The following is a 20,056-nucleotide window of genomic DNA, read 5'->3' on the forward strand; positions in this document are numbered from 1 at the left end:
AGGGGACTTTGCAAGCTTTGCCTTTTTTTTTTTTACATTCTTCTGCAGCCAATCACCAATTATTTGTCCGCTCCACAGCCCTGAGTATTTGGATATGCAAATCAACTGTGTCCATGCATAATTAAGACAGACACTGTGGAAAGTTTCATTTTCCAGGGGAAAGGCTGCCAGACAGCTGGAAAGAAAGGTCAGCATGGATCACTGCCTTACTTCCTTGTCTCAGACTGTAAGTTGAGGATAATCACATCCAGCTTCCTCTTGCCCTTTTATTCTCTTCTGTTGGCTGCACTGGGGAGCCTCAGGGGGAGCCCTTATCTCTCTTCTAGCCCTGGAGAGACCCTGGGGCTTTCTATAGAACTGTGTATGGATTGGGTATTAGGTTGGAGCAGAGGTAGGTAGCTCTATGCCTAGAGGTAGCAATATTTGCCCTCTTTATGGAGTCAGCAGGCTCACTTTATGACCCAGGAGGTTGGAGTGATGTCTGAAGGACCAATACTTGGAGAATGTTTACAGAATTAGATTCTGCAGGTCATTAAACTACTGCCTTCCAACCCAGACACACCTTTAATACACTGCTGTGTCATGCTGGAACTGGGATGTGAATCTTTGAGGAGGGAAGCATGTCCCATCTAGAGCAGATACCTCTGAGGCGGTGTGAAGAGGTTGGCTTGGGAATAGGAAGAGAGGTTGGAAACTGAAACCAACTGCTGCTGGAACCAATTAGCATTTTAAGGTAATGAGCTATTCCTGGGATAACAGAAACTACAATAGCAAACAAATTGGGAGCAGAAAGTCCTTCTCCCTCTTCCAGTCTTCCAGTCTGGCAGAAGCTAGCAGGAAGCCAGCTAACAACAGAGAAATGTGTTTTCATAGTCCGAATCCCAGCATGGCAGAACAGAGAAAGGATGGTTGGTTTGGAACTAGAGATGCTAATAGCTTAATACCTGGCGCAGTTCACTCCTTTGGCTACTCAGCCTCCACACCTACCCTTTTTTGCATATTTGAAATTAGTCACAGTTACTCCCGAATATTCTGTAAGTTATATACCACATTGTAACGTTAATCACCAATATCCTTCCTTATATGAAATAATAAAGGAAAGAGAGGAGAGAGAAAATGTGTCTGCATTTATATACGTGTGTGTATGTGTACTTGTAACAAACAAGGGGGAAAAAATCCCCATAACTTCCACTACCTTGTTTTCTGTGACTGGCCAAAGGCCATAGTGTTTATAATTTCTTTCTTCTCTATTATTTCTTGTTACCTTTGTCCTCAGCCAGGACCTCACCTAGCTGGCTTCTTCACCAGACTCGGTAACCTAAATCTTCATTCTTGAGGAGTCCAAATAATTTGTCCTATCTTACTCTGGTTGCTGTCATTTTCCATTAACTTTTACCATTAGATATTCACTTACCAAGAGATGTTTCAGATAATTCCCTAACTTCTAGTCCCTGACTTCACAGTTCTCCCTGTCCTCATTGAGTAGAAGTTACCCAATTTCTCCTTGGAAATTAGGTTCAGTTACTCCAATCAGTACAGTAACCTCCTTCTCTTCTTGGTTCAGTAGCATAAGAAGACTAAAACAGCCAAGTGGTAGTCGCAGCTTCCAAATCAATGAGATTAGTGTTTTGTCCCCTGGAAGAAGCATTTCTCTAATGGGAATAAAGACATCCATGTCAACAGAACACAACGTTTCCAAGATAAAAACCAAAGACTCCACAAGATGGTCATAGTAAATAGGGAGTTATGTCACCCAGACCAACTCCTCAAGGAATGCTTACTGCCCAGTTGTGAGGGGTGTGGTCTACCGAGAGTCTGGAGCTATCAGCTTTAGGCTCCACTTCAGATGCAAAGAGCCACTTTAACAAAATTACACCCCTCATGGGGCTTCATGTATCTGGTGACTGCGTGAGGTAGGACTATACAGATCTCGCCATTTCTGCCAAATGCAGAAAGCTCTAATGGGCAACACTTGTTTCAGTTCCTTCTCTGGTTGACCAATGCTTTATTGAGTCTGAACTTTCATTTGAATTCTGCCTCTGACCAATTTTGCCTCAACCTCCTTCTTTTCATAGGTGTTGATCTTGCAACCCAAACTCCAACTCAACATCAACTTACAGAAAATCCAACTTTCTAGAACCAGGACTAGGATGAGGCAAGATAAGCACTAAGGGCACAAAATCTAAGGAGGCATTCACTCTCTATTGCTAACTCTATACTTGCACAAAACTGAGATCAAGTACCTCCTTACATTTTATGTCCTAAGCCCCTCATTTGCCTCACCCTAGTCCTGACCCTGCAATTTGTGACAGTTGGTATGAAGAGTGGTCCAAGAAAGTAGGAGACAAGTTGGGTTTTTGAAGCCAGATCACTCACTGTCTAGCAGGCAATGAGGACCCCATCACTAGTGGTAGGTACAAGGAACAGGCCCTGGAAAAAGCTGCCAGTGACTGCTGCCAACAAATGTTCAACCTTCCAGTGACAGAGATCAACACTGAGCTCCCAATATAGTACTATTCCTTAAGAAGACCAACCAGCCACTTGGTGGATGGCAAGTTGACTAGCTGGGCACCTTCCATCCTGAAAGAGTCAGGGTTTCATTCTCACAGTAATTGATATCTCATTCTGAGTATGGTTTTGCCTTTACCTCTTGCAGGCTCTCAGCTAGCTCAGTGATGGGCTGGCTGAGTGTTTGATCCACCAGCATGGGATCCCATCCATCATCATGCCAGGTCACAGGACCCACTTTAGAATAAAGCAGATGCAGGACAGGGCCGCTGATTAAGGGATCCACTAGTCATATCACATACCAGAATCTTCTGGCTTTATGGTGCACTGGAAGGGCCTACTAACAACACAGCTAAAACACCAGCTCAGAGGTAATGCTCTGTGCATATGGATGCATCCTCTAGAACATAATATAGGCATCAGTCAGAGACTTTGATATGGCTCTGTGTCTCCTAAAGGAAGAAGACATGGGCCCAGGAACCCAAGAGTGAAATAGGAGTGGATGTATTTCCCATTCCTCCCAGTACCTCATTGAAGGACTTTGTGATTCTCATTTCCTCAGCTCTAGGCTTTGAGAGTTGGAGCTCCTGATTTTCAAAGGAGCAACATTTTTGCCAGGAGATGCAGCAAAAATACAAAAGTATAAATAATTGCTGTTTCTTGGGTGCTCTGTGCTTCTTGTGTCCAGGGACCAGCAGGCAAGATGTGGAGTCGCTGTCTTAGTAAGGGTAATTCACTTGAAAAAGGCAGCACTGAACATTTGTAGTTGAATCAAGATTATATTAACCCTTCTGGGGAACCGAAAGTAAGATAATACCATTGTTTTAATGGTACACATTAATTGGTCATAAGACACAGATTTTCAAATCGCATTTTAACATTTCCGAAATCTTGATGAACTTTACAACTGATGTTATTTCATATTTTAATAAACAGTACTTTTTTCTTTCTTAAAGGCACAAAAATAATGGTGCATCTTATAATCCATGACATATTAGAGTTAGTGAATTACATATGGTACTATCTGTTGGAAAAACTTTCAATATTATTCAAACAGTTAATATGAAGGGAATAAATACTTATCTATCCTGCCACATGCCTAGCATGGACAAGGAGCTGTCACCTTTCCTTCAAAAGCCCAGGCCTGTTCAAGAGTGGGTCAACTTCACATACTGGTAAAAGCTGAAAATGTATTTCTTTTGCGCAATAGCACTACTTCCTTAGATGTCTCATATCAATGCTCACAAGAAAACATCCACCATAGAAAATGCCCTAACTAACTACTTGGACAGGACACTACATCCCAGGAGAGCAGCCAGCTTCTGTCCTCAGCCAACCCTGTGCTTGCCAATAAACTCATAAATCATGTATCTATGTGACAGAGGAGTGCAGGCCATGCCCCACAGCATGAGTCCCTCTCACCAGGACTGACCTACCTGCTGCTGAATATCCAATCAATAAACAGCAGAAACCAAATTTGAGCATTCAGTTTGGTACCATCTCTTGAGTAGACTAGCCAGCTACTTAGTGACAAGTTAATTATCATCAGTGCCCTTCTAACCTAGAGGGGGATGTTTTTTGTTCCAACTGGAATTCCAGGTATGGGTTTGCCTTCCTTTCCCACAGCATCTTAGCCAGTACTACTATCAAAGGGACTCATGGGTCCATGACATCCTCTATAATGTGATCTTGGAACTAGGTGTCCATTTTATGTCAATAGAAGTAAGATAGTGGTTATGTTACATGACCATGGACTCACTAATGCTACTATATGCTCATTAATACTACTATCCAAAGCTGCTGGCCTGATATAATGTTGAAATGGCTCTTTAAGGTACAGCTAAAGCACCAGGTTGAGGATGACTCCTTTCAGTGTTGGGCTGCTGTCCTTCCGGATGCAGTATAGACTTTGAACCAATGCCATTACATGGCACTGTTTGCCTAGTAGGTAAAATACATAGATTCAAGAACAAAAGGATAGAAGGAATGGTCTGTGTCACTACCACTACCAGTGACACACTTGGGGAGCTTGTACAAAATGTTTCCTTTCTGGATATTTTTAACTCCTCATTCTAGTAGATAAGCAGAATTTAAAATGTACTTACTGTGCTGGCAGGGGTGATTAATTATGATTATCATAAGCCAGTGAGGTTGGTGCTACATACTAGGGGCTGGAGGAGGATGTCTGGAATTCATAGGATTTACTGGGACATCTCTTAGTACTTTCATGCCCGGTAATAACAATGAATTAGAAATTGTAGTGACCCCAGCCTGAGGAAAGCATGGTAACCAAGAGTTCTGACATCTCAGGGTTAAAATTTTGGTTGCCCCACTGGGCAAGCAACTTAGCCTAGTAGAAGTGCTGGGCAAGGGTAAATGAAATTTAGAATAAGTAGAGAGGAGGGTGATGCGATTATCAGTATGGCCTTAGTGACAACCACAGTAGCAAAGACTCTTGTTTTCCCATTAGCCCTTCTGTTGGAGTATTTTTAATTGTTTGGTTTTGTTCATTCATTTGTATTTAGAATTTTGACAGGCCACATTCTTGAAGAATCAGTAAGAAGATGCAGTAAACCTGGGCAGCAATGGGCCTGGGTAAGGGGTGGACTGTAGCATACAGTGTCAGCATCCTCAGTCTGACCATCTCCACTTACACAAGCCCCCTATTCAACTATCAGTATCTGCAACTCTGCCTCATGGTTCTCTGGGGCCATTGGAAACTTCTCTGTCCACACATGGGGCAAGCAGAAATATCAGGGAATTAGCAGTAGCCTGAACAACATGGTAAACGCCATCCCTACAAAAGATACAAAAATTAGCCGGGCGTGGTGGTACATGCTTGTGGTCCCAGTTACTTGTGTGGCTGAAGGATAGCTTAAGCCCAGGAGGTCGAGGCTGCAGTGAGCTGTGATCAAGCCACTGCACTCCAGCCTAGATGACAGAGTGGAACCTTATCTCAAAAAAAAAAAAAAAAAAAAAAAAAAAAAAAAAAAACAGTAGGCTTCAACCAAGTACTAACAGGAATTGGTGCATAAATATCCTAGCTTGCACCTTGGGTAAAATAACTCTGAGGTACATGTTCAGTACTGGCTCCTAGAATTTTCTCAGTGAAAGTATACTCCATTTTCCCACAAAAGTAATTTGTTTTGTAGAGGCCCTTTATTGGCTTTTTTCCCCTCCCTTTTTCATATTCCCTCTCCTTTACCAGTGTATCCTGTATCATCTCCCAAATAAAATATTAGCTTCTGAATATTTGTCTGGCCATTTCCTTCTGGGGAAACAAAACTAAGATAATACCATTGTTTTAATGGTACACATTAATTAGTTACAAGACACATTTTAAAATCATATTTTAACATTGCTGAGATCTTGATGAACTTTACAACTGATGTTATTTTATAGTTTAATAGATAGTACTTTTTTTTTCTTAAAGGCACAAAAATTATGTTGCATCTTATAATCTATGACATCTTAAGAGTTAGTGAATTGCACATGGTACTATCTGTTGGAAAAACTTCCAATGTTATTCAGACAATTTATGTGAAGATAACAAATGCTCATTTATCTAGTCACATGCCTAGCATGGGCAAGGAGCTGTCACATTTCATTTAGTCTTCAAAATGACCTTGCTGGAGTATTAGTATTTATTTCTATTTTACAGACTAAAAAATTGAGGTTAAGTGAATTAAGTTACTTACCTAAAGATTTGATCTCAAAGTTCTTTCACTGTACTACAATGCCCTAAACTATTTGTCAAAACAATTTGTATTTGAAATGCATTGGTGACTGGAATTCGAGAATTTTCTTGGTTTATTTTTCCCTTCAGTTAATCAGAATTAAGAATATTGTAATAAATGGGCAATAGTGTTAAAATATGATCATGTCAAGTATCATAAAAAATATGGGAAGACAGGTATTATCACATACTGCTAGCAAAAGTATAAATTATTATAGCACCTTTGGAAAGCACTTGGCAGCATCTAGTAAAAAAAATTTTAAATGTGTATATTCTAGGACCCAGTGATGCCATATTTAGAGATATGCCTCAGGCAAATATTGTCATATGTATTCAATGAGGATTGCCAATGTGGCATTGTATATAAAAGCAAAAACTAGGAACACTCAAACAGCCATCAATAGGGGAACAGATTTTTAAAATTTGGTGTATTCTTGTAAAAGAATAGTGTACTGAATGTGAATAGAACAAATTCACACAGATGAATCTTGATAGGTCCTCAACATATAATGAGTGAAAAAAAGAAAGATACAGCATGATGAGGAAAGCAAAGTAGTATTTACATAAAACTTTACAATATAAAAAGATACTCTATGTTACTTATGATGTGTGTGTGTGTGTGTGTGTGTGTGTGTGTGTGTGTGTGTGTGTGTGTGTATGCTAAGGCATTTTTAAAAATTGAATTCCAGAATCTAAGCCACTCTCATGATCATGGCTGCCTCTGGAGAGGAGTGAAAGAGAATTGGGCTGGGAGGAAAAGTCAAGGAGTTATTCACATTATCTGTTGTGGTTTCACTTTTATTTTCTAGGAGAATATATTCGGGTATTATTTGTATAAACACACTGACATGGTTTGGCTCTGTGTCCCCACCCAAATCTCATCTCAATTTGGAATCCAAATTGTAATCCCCACGTGTCAAGGGAAGGACCTAGCATGAGGTGATTGAATCATGGGGCAGTTTCCCCATGCTGTTCTCATGATAGTGAGTGAGTTCTCACAAGATCTGACGGTTTTATCAGTGGCAGTTTCCCCTTCACTGTCATCTGTCATCATGTAAGACATGCCTTGCTTTGCCTTCACCTTCCATCTTGATTCTAAGTTTCCTGAGCCCTCCCCAGCCATGCAGAACTGTGACTCAATTAAACCTCTTTCCTTCATAAATTACCCAATATCAGGTATTTCTTTATAGCAGTGTGAAAACAGATTAATACAGAGAATGGATACCAAGTGGGTCATTGCTATAACATACCTGAGAAAGTGGAAGCTACTTTAGAACTGGGTAACGAGCAGAGGTTGGAACAGTTTGGAAAGCTCAGAAGAAGACAGGAAGATGAGGGAAAGTTTGGAACTTCCTAGAGACTTGTTGAATATTTTTCACCAGAATGCTGATAGTGATATGGACAATGAAGTCTGGGCTGAAGTGGTCTCAGATGGAGTTGAGGAACTTATTGGGAATTGGAACAAAGGTGACTCTTGCTATGCTTTAGCAAAGAGACTGGCAGCAGTTTGCCCCTGCCCTAGAGATCTGTGGAACTTTGAACTTGAGAGGGATGATTTAGGGTATCTGGCAGAACAAATTTCTAAGCAGCAAAGCATTCAAGATGTGGCCTGGGTGCTCTTCACAGCGTACAGCAATATGCATTCACAAAGAGATGGTTTGAAATTGGAACTTATGTTTAAAGAAGAAGCAGAGCAGAAAAGTTTGGCAAATATGCAACCTGACCATGTGGTAGAAAAGAAAAACCCATGTTCTGGGGAGAAATTCAAGCCTGCTACAGAAATTTGCATAAGTAATGAGAGCTGAATGTTAAGCACCAAGACAATGGGGAAAATGTCTCCAGGGCATTTCAGAGACTTTCACAGAAGCCCCTCCTATCACAGGCCCAGAGGCATAGGAGGGAAAAATGGTTTTGTGGGCTGGGTCCAGGACCCCCCTGCTCTGTGAAGCTTCAGGACTTGGTGACCTGCATCACAGCTGCACCACCTCCAACTGTTGCTAAAAGGGGCCAAGGTACAGCTCCAGCCATTGCTTCAAAGAGTGCAAACTCCAAACTTTGTCAGCTTCCACATGTTGTTGGGCCTGCAGGTGGGCAAAAGACAAGATTGGAGCTTTTAGAACCTCCACTTAGATTTCAGAGGATATATGAAAATGCCAAAACATCCAGACAGAAGTCTCCTGCAGGGGCAGAGCCCTCATAGAGAACCTCTACTAGGGCAATGCAGACGGGAAATGTGGGGTTGGACCCCCCATACAGAGCCCCCACTGTAGTACTGCCTAGTAGAGCTGTGAGAAGAGGGCCACTGTCCTCCAGACCCCAAAATGGTAGATCCACTGACAGTCTGCACCATGCACTTGGAAAAACCACAGGCACCCAATGCCAGCCAATGAAAGCAGCTATAGCTGCTGTACCCTGCAGAGCCACAGAGGCAGAGATTCCCAAGGCCTAGGGAGCCCAATCCTTGCATCAGCATTTCCTGGATATGACACATGGAATCAAAAGAAGATTTGGGGGCTTTAAGATTTAATGACTGCCCAGACAGGTTTTAGACTTGTATAGGGCCTGTGGCCCCTTTGTTTTGGCCAATTTCTCCCATTTAGAATGGGAGCATTTATCCAATGCCTGTACCCCCATTGTATCTTGGGGGTATCTAACTTGCTTTTGATTTTGCAGGCTCAGAGGTGGAAGGGACTTGCCTTGTCTCAGATGAGACCTTGGACTTGGACTTTTGAATTACTGCTGGAATGAGTTGAGAATTTGGGGGACTGTTAGGAAGGCATGATTGGTTGTGAAATATGAAAAGGACATGAGATTTGGAAGGAGTCAGGAGAATAATAATATGGTTTGTCTCTATCTCTCCACCCAAAGCTCATCTTGAATTATAATACAAATTGTAATCCCTACATGCTGAGGGAGGAACCTGGTGGGAGGTGATTGGATCATGAGGGTGGTTTCCTCCAAGCTGCTCTCGTGAGTTTTCATGAGATCTGATGCTTTAAAAGTGTTTAGCAGTTTCCCTTGTCTTCTCTTTCTTGCCTGCCACCATGTAAGACATGCCTTGCTTTCCATTCACCTTCCATCATGATTGCAAGTATTCTGTGAACTCCCCACCCATGTAGAACTGTGCATCAATTAAACTTCTTTTCTTTATAAATTACCCAGTCTTGGGTAGCATCTCTATAGCAATGTGAAAATGGACTAATATACACACACATATGCACACAAGAAAAAAACCTGAAAACAAATATTTTAAAATGTTAATAATTCTTAATTCTTTATGGAAGGAACAGGAGTATTTGTATTAATTTTTGTAGTTCTCGGTATTTCTAAGTTTCTTAAAATAATAAAAATTAATAAAGTTTACTAATACTTTTCCAACCAAAGTATCCAGCTTACTATTTTCTTCCATGGCTATGACTATCTTGGAAGTAGCAGTAAGTGATTATATTATACATGGAATGTAATAAACACTTAGGTTGTTTAAGTCAATACTTTTAAAATCATTTACTAAATGTAGCAATACCACATACTACTACAATGGCTCTATGAAATACAAAATTTATTTGGCACAAGCAAGCACTCATTTGCTATACCCCCTAGCCATGGATTACAACCCAGTGAAATGTATTAATATCTACTGGAAATACTCCCACTGGAAACTTTAATTAGCTAACTGTTTCAAGATAAATTTTTGTTCAGGTTGAACAAAAATTCAAAGTTAACATTATTTCTAATAATTACCTATCAGGACAAATTAGATGAAAAGTAGACAAATTCTTTCTTGTTCACTCGCTTAACAAATATATTTGAATACCTCTTGGTGCAGCCATCCCAGGCTCTAGGGATACAGTGGTGAAAACACAGTTCTTCCCCACTGAGCTGATAGTCTATAGAGTTGGAATGACAGGAGATTAACAAAGAAGCAAAAAAACATATATAAAGTCAAGTTGGGATGAGTACTATGGAGTAGGAGAAGAAGGTAAATGGAAGTTAAGGTATGCAGGTGAGGTAGAGGTCACAAATTGTCTCCCAGTATTTATTCTCTCCATCTTCTTTTTTATATAGAACCTCTCAGTTTCATTAACTAAGCTCAAGGTCACCCAGCCAGAGATGATATTTCTCAGCCTCTCTTGCAGCTAGGTGTGGCTATGTACCTACATTTGGGCTAATGAAATATAAGCAGTAGTAAATTTCATGTCAGCCCCTAGAGGTAAAACTACTTTCCTTGGACTTTCTCTTCCTCAGCTGGCTAAGAAGTGGCAACAACTATAGCATCCTTGGATGTCACCTGGGAAGGATGTCGGAGATACCTCATGGGCCCTTGATACGGTTTGCCTCTGTGTCCCTACCCAAACCTCATTTGGAATTGTAATCCCCACATGTTGAGGGAGGGACATGGTGGGAGGTAATAGGATCATGGGGGCAATTTCCCCCATGCTGTTCTCATGATAGTGAGTAAGTTCTCACAAGATCAGATGGTTTTATCAATGGCAGTTTCCCCAGTGCTCTCTCTCTCACCTACCACCACGTAAGACGTACTTCACTTTCCCATTCACCTTCCATCATGATTGTAAGTTTCCTAAGGCCTACCCAGCCATGCAGAACTATGAGTCAATTAAACTTGTTTTCTTTATGAATTACCCAGTCTCAGGCAGTTCTTCATAGCAGTGTGAAAATGGACTAATATAGCCCTGGATTGTTCAATGAGAAAGACATTAACATCTATTATGCTGGAGGCATGTATTTGTATCTCTTTGATGTAGTAGGTTATTCTGTCCCCTAACTGAGACAGCAGAGATGAATATTTCTTAGGTTGTCATCAGCTTTTCTTAGAATATAGGCATTGGAGCAGATAGCTAATTAGCGTGAAGGAGAGTGTCATTCAAAGGTCTAAGAGGAAAACATCTCAGGCAGAAGGGAAGGAAGTACAAGGTTCTGAAGCCAGAATAAGCTCGGTAGATTTGAGAAACATTAAAAAGGACACCATGATGGGCATGGAGTAAGTTGAAGGAGCAACTTATTAGAAAATAAGGTGGGACGCATATGCTCATTGCAGTACTAGTCACAATAGCAAAGACATGAAATCAACCCAAATGCCCATCAATGACAGATTGGATAAAAAAAAATGTCATACATATACACCATAGAATACTATGAACCCATAAAAAGGAACAAGATCATGCCCTTGCAGGGACATAGATGGAGCTGGAAGCCATTATTGTCAGCAAATTAATGCAGGAACAGAAAAACAAACACCACGTGTTTTCACTTATAATTGGGAGCTAAATGATCAGAGCACATGCACACATGGAGGCGAACAACACACACTGTAGCCTGTCTCAGGGGGAATGGTGGGGAGAGAGAGCTTCAAGAAGAATAGCTAATGACTGCTGGGCTTAATACCTAGGTGATGGAATGATCTGTGCAGCAAACCACCATGGCACACATTTACCTATGTCACAAACCTGTGCATTCTGCACATGCATCCCTGAACTTAAAATAAAAGTTGAAGAAAAAAAAAGATGGGAGAAGTAGGCCAGGGTCAGCCAAGTAGGGCTTTTAAGACTATGATTAGGGTTCAGATTTTACTCTATTATGAAAAGGTCTTAAGGAGTTTTGAACAGGAGAATAACAATAATTCATACACATTTTTAAAGGCACATTTGGCTGCTGTATAGAGAATAAATTATAGAGTAGCAAGAATGAAAGTCAAGAACCAGTTAGGACCTATTGTAAATAGTTCAGGGGAAAGACTACTGTAGCCTCAAGTACAGTGGCAGATACAGAAATGGTGAAATGTACTCAGATTCAGGATACAGTTTGAAGACCAAACCACAGAAATTAAGAATGCTTCCAAGGTTTTAAAATAAACTGGGGGATAACTGAAATAGGGAATAGTAGATTGGGAGGTAGAGTATTGCAGCTTATAGTTCTTTTCTGGGCATGTTAAGTGGGTGCTAACCCTTAGACTGTGAATGGAGATGTTAAGTGGGCAGTTGGACAATACAATTCTGAAGCTCTGTAGCGAGGACAAGCCTGGGAATATAAATTTAGGAGTCATCAGCATATCAATGGTAAAAAAGAATGAATGACACCATCAAAGAAGTGAGACTGAATGACATTATCAAAAAAGAAACAGTAGATAGATACTAAAGAAAGGTCTAATAACTATTTGTATTTGAACCTTTGACTTTAGCTCTGCTTTGAGAAACCCAACTAAGAGAGCGCGGATGGAGGAAGAGAACACAATGTGGCAGGCAAGTTAAATGGGGGAGGCAATGCATCTTTCAAATATCTAAAGATGGCACAAATCTGTATCATTCTCCCAGGTCTGGGTACTGCTTTTTATTCATATCTTGGTGTGGAAGGGAAGTTCCAGGAGCTTCTGCTTGGTCTTTCCTACCTTGCTCACTCCATAGATTAGAGAGCCAAGGCGGGGATTCTGCTCATTCCTGAGTGTGTCTATTCAATTATACAGCTGGGGAAATAGTCACAGCATAAGCCACAGTTGGTCCAAACTCCATCTGACTGTCAGAAGACCCCACTGTGACATGGACTAATCTGCAAAAATGAAACTACTCAAAGCCAACTTGGATGTCACCAAGTGCTATCACATATGACTGAATGATTCATAGCCCTGAAAGGGCTCCCAGCTGAGGGAGCAGGTGGGGACAGACGTCCAGCCCATGTTCCATTTGCTGAACTATGTTACGGGGGGTGGGGTTGTTGGTGGGTGTGGGGGTGGGGGGGGTGGGGGTTTGGGTGTTGGGGGGGGAGGGGGGGGGGGGGGGTGGCAGAAACTACTGGAATATTCTTCAAAATACTACTGGGGAGACAAAATAGATATTGGTCAATGAAAAATGGGAAATCTTGAAAGCTTTTAAAACACAGGTAAACTGCTATACACTTTAAAGCTTTTTAAAAGAAGCATGTAAATTTGGCTATTGCTCATTTGGAAGACAGGACATTTGGCAAACTGTCTTCTGCAAAATGACCTTGAGCTGTGTATTGTATATCAGTTGCACTTACCATCTTGTCTTGGTAGGGGACTGGTGTGGTAGAAATGACACAGAGATGAGAACCACACAGACCTGAGTTTTACCCAGCTCTGTCACATGTCACCTGAGTGATCACACTCCTCTCCCAGCATTCAATTCTTCATCTATAAAACGAGGTTAGAGATAACTCCTTTCTGGTGCATCTGTTGTAAGACTTTGTGCTAATGTATAATGAGGACTTATCCAGCACCTAGCACACAAGGGACAGATAGCAAAGAGTTACAAGAGCATAAGAACAGGAATGAGCTAGCAGTATTTTCACTATACACAAAAAGTATTCATGGACCTTTTCTCATTTAATCCCACATTAGCTCTGTTAGTGAGCAGAGTATTATGCCCTTTTTATATAGATAAACAAACTTGGGTACAGATAGGTTAAATTATTTAAAAGGATCAAATATAGTAAGTGCATGACAGAGTCAAGATTCAGACTCAGGTTTTCTGACTCTAGAGAGTATAAGCTCATGAGAGATGGCTGGCAAGAGTTCTATGTGCCCCCAAATCCCTCCCAGCACTCACAGTGGACTCCTAGTGGCCCCAAAACAGTAAACACAAAGTTGATTTTTAATATATCTTAGGCCCTGTAAAAGTCATACAAGAATTATACCCTTTTTATGGCTTGCATGGCTTTGATAAATGTTCTCTGCCAATACCATTTTTGTCATCTGAAAAAATGGCAATGAAAATTGTAGCTACCACATACGGTTGCCATGAGCATTATCTGGTTTCAGACACATTTTTTTAGTACAGTATCTGACACATGACACTCAATAATATAGTCGTTGCTATTATTACTAACAAATACTACCTACTAAAATGACCATTTTTTTTAACCTCAGCTCAAATATTTCTGCCTTTTCTAAGACTTCCCTGACCCTATGCTCACATCTACCTCTAGGTTAAAATTAATCTTCCCTTTCGTCTGTCGATGAACATGGGGTTGTTTCCGTATCTTGGCTACTGTGGATAATGCTGCAATGAATGTGGGTGTGCAGGTATCTCTTTGAGATCCTGATATCAATTCATTGGGATATATACCCAGAAGTGAGATTGCTGGATCATATGGTAGCTCTATTTTAAGGAACTGCATTACTGTTTTCCATAGAGGCTGCACTATTTTTACTTTCTAACCAACAGTGGACAAGAGTTCCAACTTCTCCCTAACCTCACAAACACTTGTTATCTTTTGTGATTTTTGTTTTGTTTTGTTTTGTTTTTTTAATAATAGTCATCTAAACTGATGTGAAATAATATCTCATTGTGGTTTTGATTTGCCTTTCTCTAATGATTATCAATGTTAAACAACTTGGTACAAATGTGTTGGCCAAATACATACGATGGAACATTACTCAGCCTTTAAAAATAAGAAAATCCTACCATTTGCCACAACATGGATGGACCTGGAAAAAAATTATGCTAAGTAAAATAAGTGAGTCACAGAAAGACAAATACTGCAAATTTATCTTACAAAAGATGTCTAAAGACTCACATAGAAGTAGACAATAGAATGGTGGTTATGAGGGGATGGGGAGTTGTTGTTTAATGGGTATGAAGTTACAGTTACCCAAAATAAGGAAGTTCCAGAAATCTGCTGTACAACACAGCCTGTAGTTAAAAATAAAATATTGTACCTTACAAATTTGTTAAGAGGGTGTATGAGTCAAGGTTCTCTAGAGGGACAGGACTAATAGGGTAGATGTATATATGAAGGGGAGTTTATTAAGGAGTATGGACTTACAGAATCACAAGATGAAGTCCCACAATAGGCTGTCTGTCTGCAAGCTGAGGAGCAAGGCCGCCAGTCCAAGTCCCAAAACCTCAAAAGTAGGGAAGCCGACAATGCAGCCTTCAGTCTGTGGCCGAAGGTCTGAGAGACCCTGGCAAACGACTGGTGTTAAGTCCAAGAGTCCAAAAGCTGAATAACTTGGGATCCGATGATTGAGGGCCGGAGGCATCCAGCATGGGAGAAAGATGAAGGCTGGAAGAATCAACAAGTCCGCTCTCTCCAATTTCTTCTGGCTGCTTTATTCTGGCCACACTGGCAGCTGAATAGATGGTGCCCATCCAGATTGAGGGTGACTCTGCCTCTTAGTCCACTGACTCAAATGTTAATCTCCTTTGGCAACACCCTCAGACACACCCAGGAACAATACTTTGCATCCTTCAATCCAATCAAGTTGACAGTATTAACCATCACAGAGGGTAAATCTCATGTTAAGTGTTCTTACTATAAAAACAAGCACACACACAAACAACAACAAACAAAACAAAGAGACATAAGAAAACTTTTAGCGGTGATGCACAGCTTCATTATCTTGATTGTGGTGACGGTAGCAGGAGTGTATACATACGTCCAAACTCTGCAAATTGTATACATTTATGGTGTGCAGTTTTTGTATACCCATTATGCCTCAACAAAGCTAAAGAGAAATTAATTCTCTCCTTTTAGGTGCTTTCCTAGCTGTAAGTTTCATAGTATTTGCTTAATGTCTTATCCTAGAGTTACTCTTGCATGTGTATGCTTGCTCACTAGACCCCTGCTAACCAGGTTTCATTCACCTTCCAAAAGCATTTTATATGCATTGCTTAAACATGTTGAGATCACTTTTTCTTCCTTTTCCTTCTTCCAATCCTCCACCCCCACCACACTGCCAAGACCTCCCGAAGAGATTATGTTCTATCCAAAACCCAACCTATTCCTTTCAGCTACAGGAGAATTTTATTAAACATGTGGTAACACTAATAAATTCTATCCAATAGAACTTTACAGTTTATAAGGTGTTTTCACTTTCATGATCCATTTTATCATTCATTTTTAAACCCAGATATTGTCCTAATGGACCCAGGATGCAAAGGAGGAGGAAAGCTGCTGTCTCTGCTGTTAAGCGTTGCTTTGAGATGATGATCAGACCCTTGTGCTTCTCAGTACTGAACCAATTGAAAAATGACAAGGGAGTCAAATGGAGATCAAGGTACCGACATTATTGCTTGTAGAGCTGCTTGGTGAACACTGTGTGAATGAAATGTCAGAGTGAGGCTTCCTCCTATGCCACCACCTGCCCCTCCCACCAAGCATAGCCCTTAAGATCTGACTGAGGAAAGACTCTACGGAATAGATACTCAGCCAACTACATGGGAAAGGTGCTTTGTTCACACCCGCAAAGCATGTTTTATAGCACGTTAGCTCTACCCATCAAGGAGCATTTTCATATCATTAAAATAAAGGAAGCAAAGGAGGAAGAAAGGAAGAAGGTCTTCCTTAGGTGCAGTAAGAGAGGGTCAAAGAGTTAAGTTAAAGGTGTTGCCCAAATATCCTTTCCTCCTAGGAAATGGAGTGGAAGACTCTTAGTAAAACATGAGCCCTGGGAAATGAGTTCCCTCAAAACATTCCCTCAGGGACCTCTCAGTTTAACGGGAATTAAGTATTGCTTGTGCATGGGGAAAATGTATAAATAGTTTGATAAGTTCTATACTCAAGGTTAATGAGAAATAGTAAGTTGGAGAAAAGGTTCTAACTTGCTTTGGGATGATAAGGAAAATGTATTTGAGTATATTAAATGTTCATTCTCATATTTAATGAGCACTTAAGATGCGCAAAGACTAGGGGTTATTGAGTTCTCATGACAACCTTATGTGGTTGGTAAAATTGTTATTTCTATTTGACAAGTGAAAGAACAAGCAGAGAGGTTAAGTGACTTATCCAAAGTCACAGTGAGTCTTCAGACACTGAACTCCACTTCAGTTCTTACTACTTTCTAGTTCTATGACTTTCAGCAAGTCATTTAATTCTTTGAACCTCAGTTTCCTCTTTTGTAAAATAAGCCCAAAGAACAATGGCCTAAGACAAAGAAATATGATGCCAGATCTGCACAACTCCTGGGTGATCCATACCCTACCTCTTTTAGAAGGCTGTCATACAGATTAAAAGGAATAACACACATAAAAGTGTTTTGGAGGGCTGGACACAGTAGCTCATGCCTGTAATCCCGGCATTTTGGGAGGCAGAGGCAGGTGGATCACCTGAGGTCAGGAGTTCAAGACCAGCCTGACCAACATGGAGAAACCCCATCTCTACTACAAATACAAAATTAGCTGGGCGTGGTGGCGCATGCCTGTAATCCCAGCTACTCGGGAGGCTGAGGCAGGAGAATCACTTGAATCCAGGAGGCAGAGGTTGTGGTGAGCCAAGATCATGCCATTGCACTCCAGCCTGGTCAACAAGAGCACAGGAGCAAAACTCCATCTCAAAAAAAAAAAAAAAAAAAAGGTGTTTTGGAAATTTAAAACTCATGTCAAGGTAAGAGATTATGAAACTCATTACTGTACAGTCCAGTGCAAACTGGTGGCAAACACTGCTGGCTCTTGCTATACATTCACTGCAGAGGTCAAAGGAAAGCTTCCCCTCTACTCTCTGAAGGTTCGCTGAAAATAAACTGACAATAGATAGATTAATAGGAGAAAAAGGCATACCAAATGAATTTAACATGCATATCACAAGGAAATCACAGGAGGATGATTAGTCAATAACCCAATGGAGTACAGATGTTTATATGCTCTTTTTCATGGGGGAAGGGGAATGGAGGGGTATAGGAGTGAGTGATTTTTAGGGAAAATAAATAAGCCCAAAGAACAATGGCCTAAGACAAAGTTCCTCTGAGCTCTTAGGGGGGTGGTGGGAAAGTGAAGGGCAAAATTTTGCTGTGAACAAAGGTGTCTTATTATGTAGACAAAATTCCCCAGATAATCTTTCAGAGCTGCCCTCAGAAGAATAGATGAAAAGTCTGCCTGGACATGGTGAGGAGTCCCAGTGTTTTCTCTTCTCTGGGGGTTAATCTTTCCTGGTTATTTGATGAGAGTGCTAGGGAGGGAATCTTAAGACAATTACATTTCTTTTGGAAAGAAGCTTTCTTAGTCAGATAAGGAAATTCCAGAAAGAGTCCCTTCTGGTGCTTCAGGAAGGTGAGAAGATCAGAAAGACAAGGAGGAAAGGGAAGATCAGAGAGTCCTTAGAGTGCTTCTCTAGTTCACTATATTTTGGGGTATCATTTTCTGAGCTCCAACACCACTCTCATTATACCAACAGAACTCTGTTTCAGGAGACCATGCACCTACCTGGAAATACTAACATCCCAGATTCTCTTATAGCCAGGGATAGCCATGTGACCATTTTCAGCCAATAGATGTAAGTAAAAGACTATTGATTAGAGATTCCAGAAAAGCTACTGTTTCTCTGATGGGAAGAGACAAACTCCATGGTCATGTAGTTCCTATCTTTCACCCTTCTTCCTGCCTGGAGTGCAGCCTTGATGCTTCGAAATAAGACAGCCAGCCTATAACATAAAGACAAAAGCCATATGCTTACAATGTCAGAGCAGGAAGCTAGAAGGAGCCTGGAACATGACTACTTGCTCAGGCAGTTGCACTAGCTCAAGATCATATACCCTTTTGTTCACTAAACAAAACAAAACAAACAAAAAACTTCCATTTAGTGAAGCCACTGTGGTCAGGTTTCTATCATCACAAACCAAGTACAATCCTAGTTGACAATAGGTGCTAATCATGGCAACAAGAGAAGTGCTCTTCACTGCAATTTTTTACCTTCAGAGTCATTAAAGAATATGATATAGTATAGCACAATAGGAAAAGACAGGTACTTTTGAAGTAACCTAGAGACCAGGAGAAGCTCGAGTGTGGATTCTATAACTGCTCTTTACTAGCTGTGTAATCTTAAACAGGATCCCAACTGCAAAATGACGATAGCAATATACATGCTGTGAGGAGTTCCGAATGAAAAAGACATGGTGCATATGAAGCACTCAACAAGCGTAGATAATGCTTTCAGTGGGGGCAGAGGAGACCCTAATAGCAGTTCAAGGTCCTGATCTGGAGGGTCATCAGTCCTTCATGAAAACATGTGCTTTCTAGTTGTTTGGCCAAACCCTATTTTGACAGAGTACTACAGAACAGTAGGAACTGCACCATAGTGGCTCACGCCCCTAATCCCAGTACTTTGGGAGGCTGAGTAGGGAGGATTGCCTGAGCTTAGATGTTTGAGACCAGCCAGGGCAACATACAAAGACTCCATTTCTAAAAATATTTTCTTAATTTTCAGGGCATGGTGGTGCATGCCTATAGCCTCAACTACTCAGGAGGCTGAGGCAGGAGGATTACTTGAGCCCAGGAGATCCAGGCTGCAGTAAGCTATGATCACACCACTGCACTCTAGTCTGATCAGCAGAGTGAGAACATATCTCAAAAAAGAACTGCCTGTAACACCAACAGGCCAGCACTTTAGCATCCAAATTAGTGTCAACCACTTAGGAGGCAGCATGGCATAGGATTAAGAGTTCTGGGTTTGAATCCTGGCTGTGTCACTTTCTACTTATACTTACATGACCTAGAGTAGATTACTTCATCACTCTGAGGCTTAATTTTCTCCTCATAGGGTCCATCTCCCTCACAGAGGTTGTCAAGAGGTTCAAATGAGATAACAGATACAAGTATGTTCGACCTGCACAGATTCATTATTGTTATTTGTATTCTCCACTTCGTCTGCTAGAATAGTAAGCTCAGTGGTGGCAGGGGAGAGAGGAGAGGGCAGAGGAGAGAAGGAGTTGGTTACAGGTATACATTGAATTCTAAAGATACAGAATCACTGATCTGCAAAGAGCCAAGGAGGAGGTTGTTTAGGTCAAAACCAGCCTTGAAGCAGAGCTGATCACTAAGCTCGTGAGGTGGTAGCTGCCTGCCGGGC

The 20,056-nt window shown here is 41.0% G+C and overlaps 1 long non-coding RNA gene across 2 annotated transcripts; it reads right to left on the reverse strand.

Moving 5' to 3' along the window:
• Nucleotides 1-5,483: 5,483 nt before the first annotated feature.
• Nucleotides 5,484-18,675, reverse strand: LOC126962655 (uncharacterized). Of its 2 annotated transcripts, XR_007728764.1 has the most exons (4): nucleotides 18,415-18,675; nucleotides 15,041-15,529; nucleotides 13,274-13,492; nucleotides 5,484-8,325 (listed from the first exon to the last, which is right to left on the reverse strand). It is a non-coding gene; the product is annotated as an uncharacterized LOC126962655 (long non-coding RNA). The 2 variants fall into 2 exon arrangements; XR_007728763.1 differs by lacking the exon at nucleotides 5,484-8,325 and having other exon boundaries at nucleotides 13,045-13,492; nucleotides 18,415-18,670.
• Between the last annotated feature and the right edge of the window lie 1,381 nt (nucleotides 18,676-20,056).

Source organism: Macaca thibetana, chromosome 1 (genome assembly GCF_024542745.1).
Source record: "Macaca thibetana thibetana isolate TM-01 chromosome 1, ASM2454274v1, whole genome shotgun sequence".
Classification (NCBI taxonomy): domain Eukaryota; kingdom Metazoa; phylum Chordata; class Mammalia; order Primates; family Cercopithecidae; genus Macaca; species Macaca thibetana.